Raw genomic sequence first — 12,322 nt, 5'->3', positions numbered from 1 at the left:
ATATCACCAATTAAACAATGCCCTTCCTTTCTGCTGTTTTCTTCCCCACAGCAAAGGCTATAACCTCACACTGTGGGACTGTTTGCCAATTGAGACACAGACCTGGATCAACATTTCCTGAGACTGCTCCTCCCTGGATTCACTGCCTTTACATTCAGTTGCTGCAAGTCAACAATTGAAGCCCACAATGAAATAAGAAATGGAAAAGAGAGTGCCGTACTCACAGATGTTAAACAGAGGAAGGAAGTTGCAGTCTGGAGTGAAGTTCAATCTTCATTCAGAGAGAGAGGTGCAGCAGCAGCTTCAGAAGCTCATGGGACAACTTCCGCATTTTTTAAATTTTATTAAACAAATTACAAAACAGTTTACTGTAAACATTTACAGCTGTACAAGAGACAGCAATTTTACAAGGGAGAGGAGCAGCAAAGCTAGGCCCCAAACCCTATCGTTTGACCATTTTACAGGGAGATGAGGACAAACCTCAAATCCCAGTTCCACATATGACAAGACAGTGACAATGACATTTGTACATTAAACAATACAGTTACATACAGAAATGCAGACAATACAGACCCAGCAAGTCTCCCACCTTCCAACCACTGTAAGGCAGCCCACCCCTATCCACCTTCCGGTTCTCAGTCCAGCCCGTGCCCCTTCCAGTTACAACTTCCGCATTCAGACAATAGGGGATGTTCTCATTGGCAGGAGGACTACCCTCTGTTCGGTCCTCCAAGACTCCCCATTGGCTTCTAAAGAAGATCGCGCCCCGGTGTAGCGGACAGCTAGGAGCATGCGCCATTCTTGCTGACACCGAGGAGCGTGCGCTGTCCACTCTGTGGCAATGCTGCGATTACTGACAAATTTAAGTGTCAAATGCCAATAGGAGAAAAAGAAACGGTAGAGCCAATATTTAATTTCCCCCGTGACTCGACCTAACCAAACATGCTCCTCACTATTTTTGCTAGTCACCTTGCCTGCACCCTCATGATTTTACAAATCTCAATAAGGTCACCCCTCAACTTCCTCCACTCCAGTGAATAAAGTCTCAGCCTCTCCTTATAACTCAAACCCTTCAGTTCTGGCAACATCCTGGTAAATCTTTACCGAACCTTCTCCAATAGTATTCTTCCCATAACAGGGCGACCAGAACTGCACTTGGTGTTCTAAAAGTACAATTTCAAAATGATGTCCCAACTCCAACATTCAACAGTGTGTACAATGAAGGCAAGTGGGCTCAACAACTCTTCACCACTTTGTCTACCAGTAATGTAACTTTCAAAGAACTATGTACCAGAACCACACCCCCATGTCTCTGTTCTACAACATAACGCAGGGCCCTGCCAGTAACTGCTACAAGTCCTCCCTTTTTTTTAAAAGCAAAATGCAATTCCTCACTTTTATCTATACCGCTCTCGTGTACACGCTGTCTCTCAGACAGAGACACATACCACCCACTCTCACCCTCTCATAGGCTTATACTTCATCACACTCATACATTACCAAGCATGCACACAGGCAAACTCTCACACACAAAGTCACATGCGCACAGACACACACAGGTCAATGGGGTAAATTTGCATTTGCAGATACATTCAATTTTGATCAAAAAAGCACACAATCTGCAGGCTGTCAATCCATGTAATATTTTATGAATTCCTACTTTGGAAATTCAAGATTGGGATACAGACAGAGTCAAACCTCACATCCTTCATGTACTGAGCTGAGATGTCACTGATTTTTATAAAACCTTAAGTCATCTCAAGAATGTGACTCAAAAGTACTTCTGAGCTTTACATATTAATGAACCAAAACCCACAACCCATTCTAGAAGCTGAAAGACTAAACCACAATCTTGATTTGTTCAATATATCCTATCAGTATTATGACACTGTGATCGGTTGCGATATGTTCTTGCTCCATAGCTACCCGATGAAAGAGCAGCACTCCGAAAGCTAGTGCTTCCAAATAAATCTGTTGGATGGTAACCCGGTGCTGTGTAATTTTATCACTTTATCCACTCCAGTCCAACACCGGCACTTCCACATCGTTCCCAGTGAACACAGCCCACAGCTCCTGGTGCTGCCAGGAAACCTTACAATGCCAATGACATGGCGCACTCTGCACTCCGGAAAAAATTCTAACGATACTGGCTCCTCATTCACTGCTCCATCTGATACACGACATTGGAAACTCTGCAGGAGGCTGAAAGAAATGAGCAGCTTTAAAACAAAAACCTCTTGGAGCTCAAAGCTTTCAATGAGAGTCTGACCCAGGGGGTAAGTTCAGGTAACCTTTATTGTGACCCAACTTTGCTACAGCTTCAGATTCTCCCCAGCAAAAAGGCAGAGAAAGCATAGCAGATTTTTTAAAAAAACACCTCAAGATCAAAGTGCACACAGACACCCGCCCCCCCCCCCCCTCCTTTAATATTGGGCAGCACGGAGTTGTCCCTTTGTAATTGGATCCTTGGTACAGCCGTAACCCGGAGGAAGTATTGCCTCACTCAGCAATTTCAACCCATACCCTGTGTCCAAGTAAGTTTCTCCCCGCTCCTTTGCCAGGGGCTTTTTTGGGGGGCGGGAGTGGGTGCACAGCTGTGGGTCTGGAGTCACGTACAGTCCAGACCGGGTAAAGGATGCAGCTGGGGCGACTGAGTGAATCAGAGGGGGGTTTCTCCACCCCCACACCCCTAAAATGGCTTCACCATTAGACTGTGAACTCCAGATTTCTGACCAAATTCCAATTTCACCATCTGTAGCAGTGGGAATTGAACCCGGAAGTCCCTGGAACTGGGTTGATTGTCCAGTCAATAATGACACTTGGCCGTCACTCCTTCAATCACCCTGCGGTGGCACGTGAACTCGCTGGTGGCTCCGGAGGTGGGAAGAGCGGGTGAAGCCTTTCCCACATTCGAGGCAACTGAAGGGCCTCTCCCCCGCGTGGATCCGCCGGTGGGTCAGCAGGTTGGAGGCCCGGGCAAAGCTTTTCCCGCACTCGGGGCAACTGAAGGGCCTCTCCCCCGTGTGCACTCGCCGGTGCTTCACCAGGGCAGATGAATCGCTAAAGGCCTTCCCGCACTCGGGGCAGCTGAAGGGCTTCTGCCCCGTGTGGACCCTTTGGTGCTTCAGCAGGTCGGAGGAATCGCTGAAGCCCTTCCCGCACTCGGGGCAACTGAAGGGCCTCTCCCCGGTGTGGACGCGCTGATGCTTCAGCAGGTCCGAGGAATAGCTGAAGGCCTTCCCACATTCGGGGCAGCTGAAGGGCTTCTCCCCTGTGTGGACCCGCTGGTGCGCATGCAAGTTGCCCAACTGACTGAATCCCTTCCCACACTCGGGGCAGGAGAACGGCCTCTCCCCAGTGTGGATCCGCCGGTGGGTCAGCAGGATGGACGCCTGTGTAAAGGCCTTCCCGCACTCAGGGCAGCTGAAGGGCCTCTCCCCCGTGTGGACCCGCCGGTGCTTCAGCAGGATGGAGGAATTGCTAAAGATCTTTCCGCACTCAGTGCAGGGGAACGGCCTCTCCCCTGTGTGGACCTGCTGGTGGGCCTGCAGGGCGGAGGAATTGCTGAAGGCCTTCCTGCACTCAGGGCAGAAGAATGGCCTCTCTCCGGTGTGACGGCGCCGATGAATCTCCAGGGCAGACGGAGCACGGAAGCCTTTCCCACAGTCACCACACTTCCATGGTTTCTCCATGGGGTGGGATTCCTCGGGTTTCTCCATGGCCAAAGCTTCAGTCGCGCACAAACACGTCGAGAATTCCTCTTTCCAGGCCGTGTAGCTGCTACGCACTCCTCATTCAGGGCGCTGTAACAGTTGGGTCTCTCATCCAATCCCACTGATGCTGAAAACGTACTCAAATGAGAACCAAAAAGCTTTCCTCCTTCTCACAGACTCATAGTTGAAAACTGTTGCGGTCCCGATGGACTGAGTGACTGTCAGACATTGACATCAAAGTGAAGACTGTAGATGCTGGAGAGTCAAAGTCGAAAACTGCAGTGCTGGAAAAGCACAGCAGGTCAGGCAGCATCCGAGGAGCAGGAGAGTCAATGTTTCGGGCATAAGCCCTTCATCTGTTGATGTTGAAACTTCCGTCTTCAGATTTTCCAATACTCTGTAAAAAGAGATTACAAAGGTCATCACTGTCAGTCCAGGGTAGAAATTCTGAACAAGGAATTCTACTTTCTACGGAATACTTTTTTGTATTCCACAAAACTGAAAGCACCATCTCACTCCACTCTAACTAATTCTCCTGAAGGATCTTCCAGGGGCTGAAAAGCAAAAACGTCAAGACTGACATCTCCGCATTTTGGATAACTCCACCTGGAAGTTAATATCTTTCACAACACTGGGATACTGCTGAGAGTGAGCAGGTCTGATTTTGGGAAGCAAAAAAAAAGTGTCAATTCAGGGTGAAACTGCAATGCAGCTTCTTGAGGAAGGACCAGACACAAAATGGTTAACGACCCGGGAAGGGGGCAACAAAATGAGACATCGAGGCATTAACACCGACAACAGAAAAACTGAACATACAGACGTGGCAAACATCGTTGGAAAGCCAGGGTCATAGAGACATAAAGCACAGAAACACCCTGTGGTCCAACACACCTGTACCAAACAGTACAAAGAGATCTGGGTGTTCTTGTACACCAGTCAATGAAGGGAAGCATGCAGGTACAGCAGGTAGTGAAGAAGGCTAATAGCATGCTGGCCTTCATAACAAGAGGGATTGAGTATAGAAGAAAAGAGGTTCTTCTGCAGCTGTACAGGGCCCTGGTGAGACCACACCTGGAGTATTGTGTGCAGTTCTGGTCTCCAAATTTGAGGAAAGACATTCTGGCTTTTGAAGGAGTGCAGCATAGGTTCACGAGGTCAATTCCTGGAATGGCGGGACTACCTTACGCTAAAGACTGGAGCGACTGGGCTTGTATACCCTTGAGTTTAGAAAACTGAGAGGGGATCTGACCGAGGCATATAAGATTATTAAAGGATTGGACACTCTGGAGGCAGAAAACATGTTTCCGCTGATGGGTGAGTGCCGAACCAGAGGACACAGCTCAAAAATACAGGGTAGACCATTTAGGACAGAGATGAGGAGAAACTTCTTCACCCAGAGAGTGGTGGCTGTGTGGAATGCTCTGCCCCAGAGGGCAGTGGAGGTCCAGTCTCTGGATTCATTTAAGAAAGAATTGGATAGAGCTCTCAAGGATTGTGGAATGAAAGGGTTGTGGAGAAAAGGCAGGAACAGGATACTGATTAAGGATGATCAACAATGATCATATTGAATGGTGGTGCAGGCTCGAAGGGCAGAATGGCCTACTCCTGCACCTATTGTCTATGTTCCAAATCAATCAAATCCTATTTGCCAGCATTAGCCCATATTCCTTTAAACCCTTCCTATTCATATACCCATTCAGATGCCTTTTTAAATGTTGTAATTGTACTAGCCTCCACCACTTCCTCTGGAAGCTAATTCCTTACACGGATCATCCTCTGGGTTAATAAATTGCCCTTTTGGTCAGTTTTACACCTTCCCCTCTTCCCCACCCTGAACCAATCACCCTCCCATTCTGGACTCCCCCACTCCAGGGAAAAGACCTTGCCTATTTACCCTATCCATGCTCTTCATGATTTTATAAACCTCTATAAGGTCACACTTCAGCCTCCGATGCTCCAGGGAAAACAGCCCCAGCCTGTTCAGCCTCTTTCTATAGCACAAATCCTCCAACCCTGGCAACATCCTCGCAAATCGTTTCTGAACCCTTTCGTGTTTACAACATCCTTCCAATAGGAAAGAGACACAATATTGCAGAATTGGCTGTGGTTCTGTTGGACAATGGCGGTTTAATTCCAAAGTGTTAATTCCTTTATGAGAAGGGAATAATCAGCAATGTAGCTGTGAGAGGCCCCTTGCAGAAGAGTGAAGAACTGAGTGAGAGAACATTCCATTAAGATGAAGAGAAACAGAGTTGATTCAGAGACTGGGGCCTTAAATGTAAAGCAATGGCCGAAACAAGAACAGGCTACAACAAATGAGGGAACATTATTGAAAGAAATGACAAACATTTGAATAGCACCAGAAGGAACAGTTGTTCCATCCTGTCTGACAAAATAAAACACCAAAAGTGGCCTAGCCACAGCTAACAAGGGACATTAAGGATCGCACTGGATCCAAAGAAGTGGCGTACAAATTGGCTAAAAATAAAGCAGCAGATTTGAAGACTGGGAGCAGCTTAGGTTTCAACAAAAGGATTGATGAGAAGGGGAAATGGGGTATGTGAAGAGGCAAAAAAAGCATTAGTGAAAACAATTACACTGAGAAACAGGCAAAGGTCTCATGTGGAATAAAGAGATGGCAGACCAATTCACCACATACGTTGCTCTGATCCTCACAAAGGAGGACACAAGTAACATCCCCAAAATGTTGGGGAACACATGGTCCATTGAGAGCAGAACTGAAGGAAATGAGCAGTTGTGTAGAAATGGTGTTGGGGCAAATTGACGGGATTAAAAGTTTACAAATCCCCAGCACCTGGTGATCCAAACGCCAGACTATGGCCCAAGTCATCCAATTGTCAAATCTTGAGCTGACCTTAGCAGGACTTATACACTTAATAGTAAGGTCCCAGGGAGTGTTGCTGAACAAAGTGATCTTGGAGTGCAGGTGTATAGTTCCTTGAAAGTGGAGTTGCAGGTAGATAGGATAGTGAAGGTGTTTGGTATGCTTTCCTTTATTAGTCAGAGTATTAATTAATGGAGTTAGGATGTCAGGTTGTGGCTGTACAGGACATTAGTTAGGCCACTTTTGGAATATTGTATGCAATTCTGGTCTCCTTCCTATCGGAAGGATATTGTGAAACTTGAAAGGGTTCAGAAAAGGTTTACAAAAATGTTTGTAGGTTTGGAAGATTTGAGCTATAGGGTGAAGTTGAATAGACTGGGGCTGTTTTCCCTGAAGCATTGGAGACTGGCCTTATAGAGGTTTATAAAATCATAATCATGGACAGAATACATAGACAAAGTATTTTCCCTGGGGTGGGGGACGTCCAGAACTAAAGGGCATAGACTTTGGGTGAGAGGGGAAAGATATAAAAGAGACCCAAGGGACAACTTTTTCACTCAGAGGATGGTGCATGTGTGGAATGAGCTGCCAGAGGAAGTGGTAGAGGCTAGTACAGTTGCAACATGTAAAAGGCATCTGGATGGGTATATGACTAGGAAGGGTTCAGAGGGATATGGGCTAGCTGCTGGCAAGTGGATTTAGATTAGGTTGGGATATCTGGTTAGCATGGGTGAGTTGGACTGAAGGGTCTGTTTCCATGCTATGATGTTTGTCTTGAGTTTCCCATCTGAAACTTGCATCATCCTGTAAAAGAAATGTCCAAAAGACATCACTGTACGCACAAGATGGAAAAAAGACTGAGGGGACAGTTCAACTTTCTACAGAACACTTTTCCCATCTATTTGCTGAATGTATTAAATTCGAATCCTACATATTATCCCTCCCCCTGCATTGAAATTCAAATCCATCCTCATGTCTTTCCTCCACTCCTGGTATTCGCCCTTTTCTCTTGTCTACAAACTGAAACTAACATCAACACGTCAATGCCCTCCTGCTCACTGCCATCTCGGAAACACCCACATCCTGTTCCAGTGCCACAAATTATCACATTAATTCACCTCAAATTCACAGCCCATCTAAGTATTGTTTTTTTCTGGACCTGTCTCCCACTTCCTTTTCCTGTTTTAAGGGCACACAGACCGAGCTCAGGGCCAGGTCTCCCAGAGAGTGAGATGAGGAAATTCTAGTTGACACAAAGGATGCCCCGAGGTTGGAATTCCATCCCGGAAATGACGGCGAACGGTGCCTTCACCAAGATGGCCGCCCGCCAGCCCGGCCCAAAGACAACTTCCGCCTGACCCTCACAAAGATGGCCGTCGGTTGCCCGGACAACCCGAGGGGTCCATCGCCGGTGAAGTAAACACTGGGCCTGTGCGGCTTTCATTGGAGACCTCAGGCCTCCCCCTAGGAGTTTATAAACTCCCCAGTCTCCCTCCTCCCGCGGTTTCCAATCCTACCCTGTCTCACCATCTCCTCTCCCCGGGGGCAGGAGCCAGGTCTTGGCGCTCGGGCCTGGCGACCTCCCCCGGGATGTCTCTGAGGCCTGTCCGTGTTCTGAAGAAGGATCCCCGGACCCGGAACGCGCTGCTGGACCCAGCGGTTTCGGACCTTTCCTTCGGCCGCCGTCCGGCTGCGGGAGCTACACTGCACATGCGCCAGCTCGTATAGGGGCGGGGTCCTGATGAGTGACGTCTTGGCCAGTTCAGGGGGCGTGGCTAGAGGAGTCCTCCAATAATTCGGTTACAATAGGGGGCGGGGCGATAATTGTGCCCGCCCCCTGCCCCTGAAAGTTGGGTTTGTTTTGGGTTCGAACGTAGCTTTTTTATTCAATTTTCAGCCTGTTCAGAAGTGAGCAGAATGGGTTTTCTTGATTATAGTGTTTTATTAAAATGCCTCTTGATTAAATTTTAAAAGTATAAGTGATAAGTGCTAACTTAGCCTGGAGCGCGTCTTTTTAAGAGCAAAAAGAGATTGTTGTTATCTAGGTCTGCAGATTTTGGATGAGCAAAAATGGCCTTTATTATAGCGATATGCCCTTCCTGTCGGAAATGGGAGATTAGGGAGAGTTTCCACGTTACTGAGGATTGTCTGCAGCAAGTGTCCTTGGTCACAAATCCTATCAGATCGACTGGATCTGTTGGAGCGATAGTTCGAGGCAATGAGGAATTTACAAGAGCTGGGGGTGCAATAGATAGTTATAGGAAGGGAGAAAAGCTGCAGATACAGTTAGATAGATGGAGTAACACCAGGAAAGGTAGGAGAGGTAAACAGTTAGTGCAGGAATCTTCTGTGGCTATCCCCGTTTCAAACAATTATACTGGTTTGAAAAATGTATGGGGTGATGAACTCCCAGGGGAACGTGGCATGAACAGCCAAGTTTCTGGTATTGAGACAGGCTCTAATGTAATGAGGGGCATGCTGGGGTCCAAGTGTTCGATTGTGACAGGGGACCCTCTAGTCAGATGCACAGACAGACATTTCTGCAGCCAGCGGCGAATAATCAGAATGGTGTGTTGCCTCCCTCGTGTCAGAATCAAGGATGTCTCAGAGAGGGTGCAGAATGTTCCGAAAGGGGAGAGGGACAAGCAGGTCATCATTGTACACACTGGAACCAATGACATCGGAAGGGAAAAAGATGAGATTCTGAAGGGTCAAAGAAAATTAGGCAGGAATTGAAATAAGAAGGTCGTCGAGGGTCGTAATATCTGGTTACTCTCGGTGCTATGAGCTAGTGAGGGTAGGAATAGGAGGATAGAGAAGATGAATGTATGACTGAGGATCTTGTGCAGGGGAGAAGGGCTCACATTTTTGGATTGTTGGAATCTCTTCTGGGGTAGAAGTGACGTGTACAAGAAGGACGGATTGCACCTGAATTGGAAGGGGACTAATATACTGACAGGGAGATTTGTGAGAGCTGCTCATGAGGTTTTAAACTAGTTAGGTGGGAATAGTGAGGAAAGAGATCAATCTGAGACTGGGACAATTGGGAAAAGGAGTGAGTCAAGCAGTCAGGGTAGGTAGGGACAAAGCAGAGAACAAGTTAGGATTGGTAAATTGAACTGAATTTACTTCAATGCAAGAGGCCTAACATGAAATGCAGATGAAGTCAGGGCATGGGATATGACAGCAATCACAGAAACGTGGCTCAGTGATGGAGAGGACTGGGAGTTTAATGTTCCACAATACAAATGCTATAGGAAGGGTAGAAAAGGGGGCAAGCGAGGTTGGGAGTGGTGTTTTTGATAAGGGTTGGTATTACAGTTGTATTTAAGCAGAATATTGTTGGGAATACATCCAGGAAAGTTATTTGGGTGGAACTGAAATGAGAGGGATAATCACCTTATTGGGATGGTATTATATACCCCGCTAAGAGTCAGCGGGAAATTGAGAAACAGATTTGTAAGGAGATTTCAGTTATCAGTAAGAATAATACGGTGGTTATGGTGGGGGACTTTACATCTTTGCCCCCTCACATTAAACTAATGTCCTCTAGTTCTTGACTCCCCCACCCCAGGAAAAGACTTTGTCTAATTTACCCTGTCCATGATTTTATAAACTTCTACACAGTTACCCCTTAGCCTCTGATGCTCCATAGAAAATAGCTCCATCCTCTTCAGCCTCTCCTTATAGCTCAAACCCTCCCACCCTGGCAATATCCTTGTTCAAATTTTCTGAACCCTTTCAAGTTTCACAACATCCTTCCAAAAGGAAGGAGACTAGAATTGCACGCAATATTCCACAAGTGACTTAACCGAGGTGTGATACAGCTGAAACACGACCTCCCAACTCCTATACTCAACACTCTGACCAATAAAGGAAAGCATACCTTCTTCACTATCCTATCTACCTGCAACTCCACTTTTAAGGAGCTATGAACCTGCACTCCAAGGTCTCTTTGTTCAGTAACACACCCCTGGACCTTACCATTAAATGTATAAGTCCTGCTCTGATTTGCTTTTCCAAAAATGCAGCCCCTCACATTTATCTAAATTGAACTCAATCTGCCACTCCTCAGCCATTGGCCCATCTGATCAAGATCCCGTTGCAAATCTGAGGTAACCTTGCTCGCTGTCTACTATACCTCCAATTTTGGTGTCATCTGCAAACTCACTAACTATACCTCCTACGTTCACATCAAATAAATTTACGTAAATTATGAAAAGTAGTGAATCCAGCACCGATCCTTGTGGCACTCCACTGGCCACAGTCCTCAAGTCTGAAAATCTACCCTCCACCACCACCCTCTGCCTTCTACCTTCGAGCAAGTTCTCCTTGTGTTCCACGAGATCTAACCTCGAACACCTTACTGAAGTCCACATAGATCACGTCCACCACTCTATCCTCATCAATCCTCTTTGTTATTTCTTCAAAAAACTCAATCAAGGTCATGAGACATGATTTCCCATGTGCAAAGCCATGTTGACGATCCCTAATCAGTCCTTGCTTTTCCAAATGTGTAAATACTGTCCCTCAGGATTCCTTCCAACAACTTGCCCACCACCAACATCAGGTTTATTGGTCGATAGTTCCCTGGCTTGTCCTTACTGCCCTTCTTAAACAGTGGCACCATGTTCTGACACCTAACCTGTCACTATCAATGATACAAAATCTCAGCAACTTCCCTCGCTTACCACAGAGTTCTAGGGTACACATGATCAGGGCCTGGGGATTTATGCATTTCAAGACATCCAGCACCACATCCTCTGTAATATGAACATTTTTCAAGATGTCACCATCTATTTGACTACATTCTATATCTTCCATGTCCTTCTCCACAGTAAACACTGATGCAAAATACTCGTTTAGTATCTTCCCCATCTCCTGCGGATCCACAGAAAGGCCACCTTGCTGATCTTGGAGGGGTCTATTCTCTGAAGAAGCTTTCTGAAGAAGGGTTCATGCCCGAAACGTCGTTTCTCCTGCTCCTTGGATGCTGCCTGACCTGCTGCGCTTTTCCCGCAACACATTTTCAGCTGTGATCTCCAGCATTTGTAGTCCTCACTTTCTCCTCCCTATTTTCTCCCTAGTTACCCTTTTGCCCTTAATGTATTTGTAAAAACCCTTTGGATTCTCCTTCACCATATTTGCCAAAGCTATGTCTTTTTACACTCCAGGAGTACAGGAGTTGGGAGGTCATGTTTCTGCTCCTATGTCTGATGGTCTCTTCCTGTCCAGGACACAGGGTGAGAATTGGGAGCAGGAGGAGGCTATTTGGTCTTTCGAGCCTGCACCAGCATTGAACAGATCATGACTGGATATGGATCTCCCTATAGCGGTGCAGAGGCTGGGACTACTTTCACTTGAGCACAGGTGACCTTTCAGAGGTTTATAAAATCATGAGGGGTATAGGTGAGATGAACATTTAAAAGACATTTGGATAAGTACATGAATAGGAAAGATTCGGAGGGATACGGGCGAAACACTGGCAGGTGGGACTCGTTTAGTTTGCGAATATAGTCAGTGTGGACTAGTTGGGCTGAAGGGTCTGTTTCTGTGCTCAGCAAAAGTGAGAACTGCAGATGCTGGAGATCAGAGCCATGATTAGAGTGGTGCTGGAAAAGCACAGCAGATCAGGCAGCATCCGAGGAGCAAGAAAATCAACATTTCGGGCAGGAGGATGCTGCTTGACCTACTGTGCTTTTCCAGCACCACTCTAATCATGGCTCTGATCTCCAGCATCTGCAGTTCTCACTTTTGAATGGCG

At 46.7% G+C, this 12,322-nt stretch overlaps 1 protein-coding gene and 2 pseudogenes across 1 annotated transcript in view; 1 reads left to right on the top strand and 2 right to left on the bottom strand.

The window, feature by feature from the left end:
• LOC132808471 (zinc finger protein 239-like) overlaps window positions 1-12,322 on the bottom strand; it is a 290,995-nt gene that overhangs the window by 124,117 nt on the left and 154,556 nt on the right. The gene's annotated exons all lie outside the window — the stretch shown is intronic.
• The window catches only part of LOC132808491 (zinc finger protein 208-like), a 163,923-nt pseudogene that overhangs the window by 76,420 nt on the left and 75,181 nt on the right, over window positions 1-12,322 (top strand).
• LOC132808489 (zinc finger protein 850-like) overlaps window positions 2,413-12,322 on the bottom strand; it is a 66,939-nt pseudogene continuing 57,029 nt past the window's right edge.

The sequence above is a fragment of the Hemiscyllium ocellatum genome (assembly GCF_020745735.1).
Source record: "Hemiscyllium ocellatum isolate sHemOce1 chromosome 27 unlocalized genomic scaffold, sHemOce1.pat.X.cur. SUPER_27_unloc_6, whole genome shotgun sequence".
Taxonomy (NCBI): domain Eukaryota; kingdom Metazoa; phylum Chordata; class Chondrichthyes; order Orectolobiformes; family Hemiscylliidae; genus Hemiscyllium; species Hemiscyllium ocellatum.
This window is presented reverse-complemented; position numbering and strand designations above follow the sequence as displayed.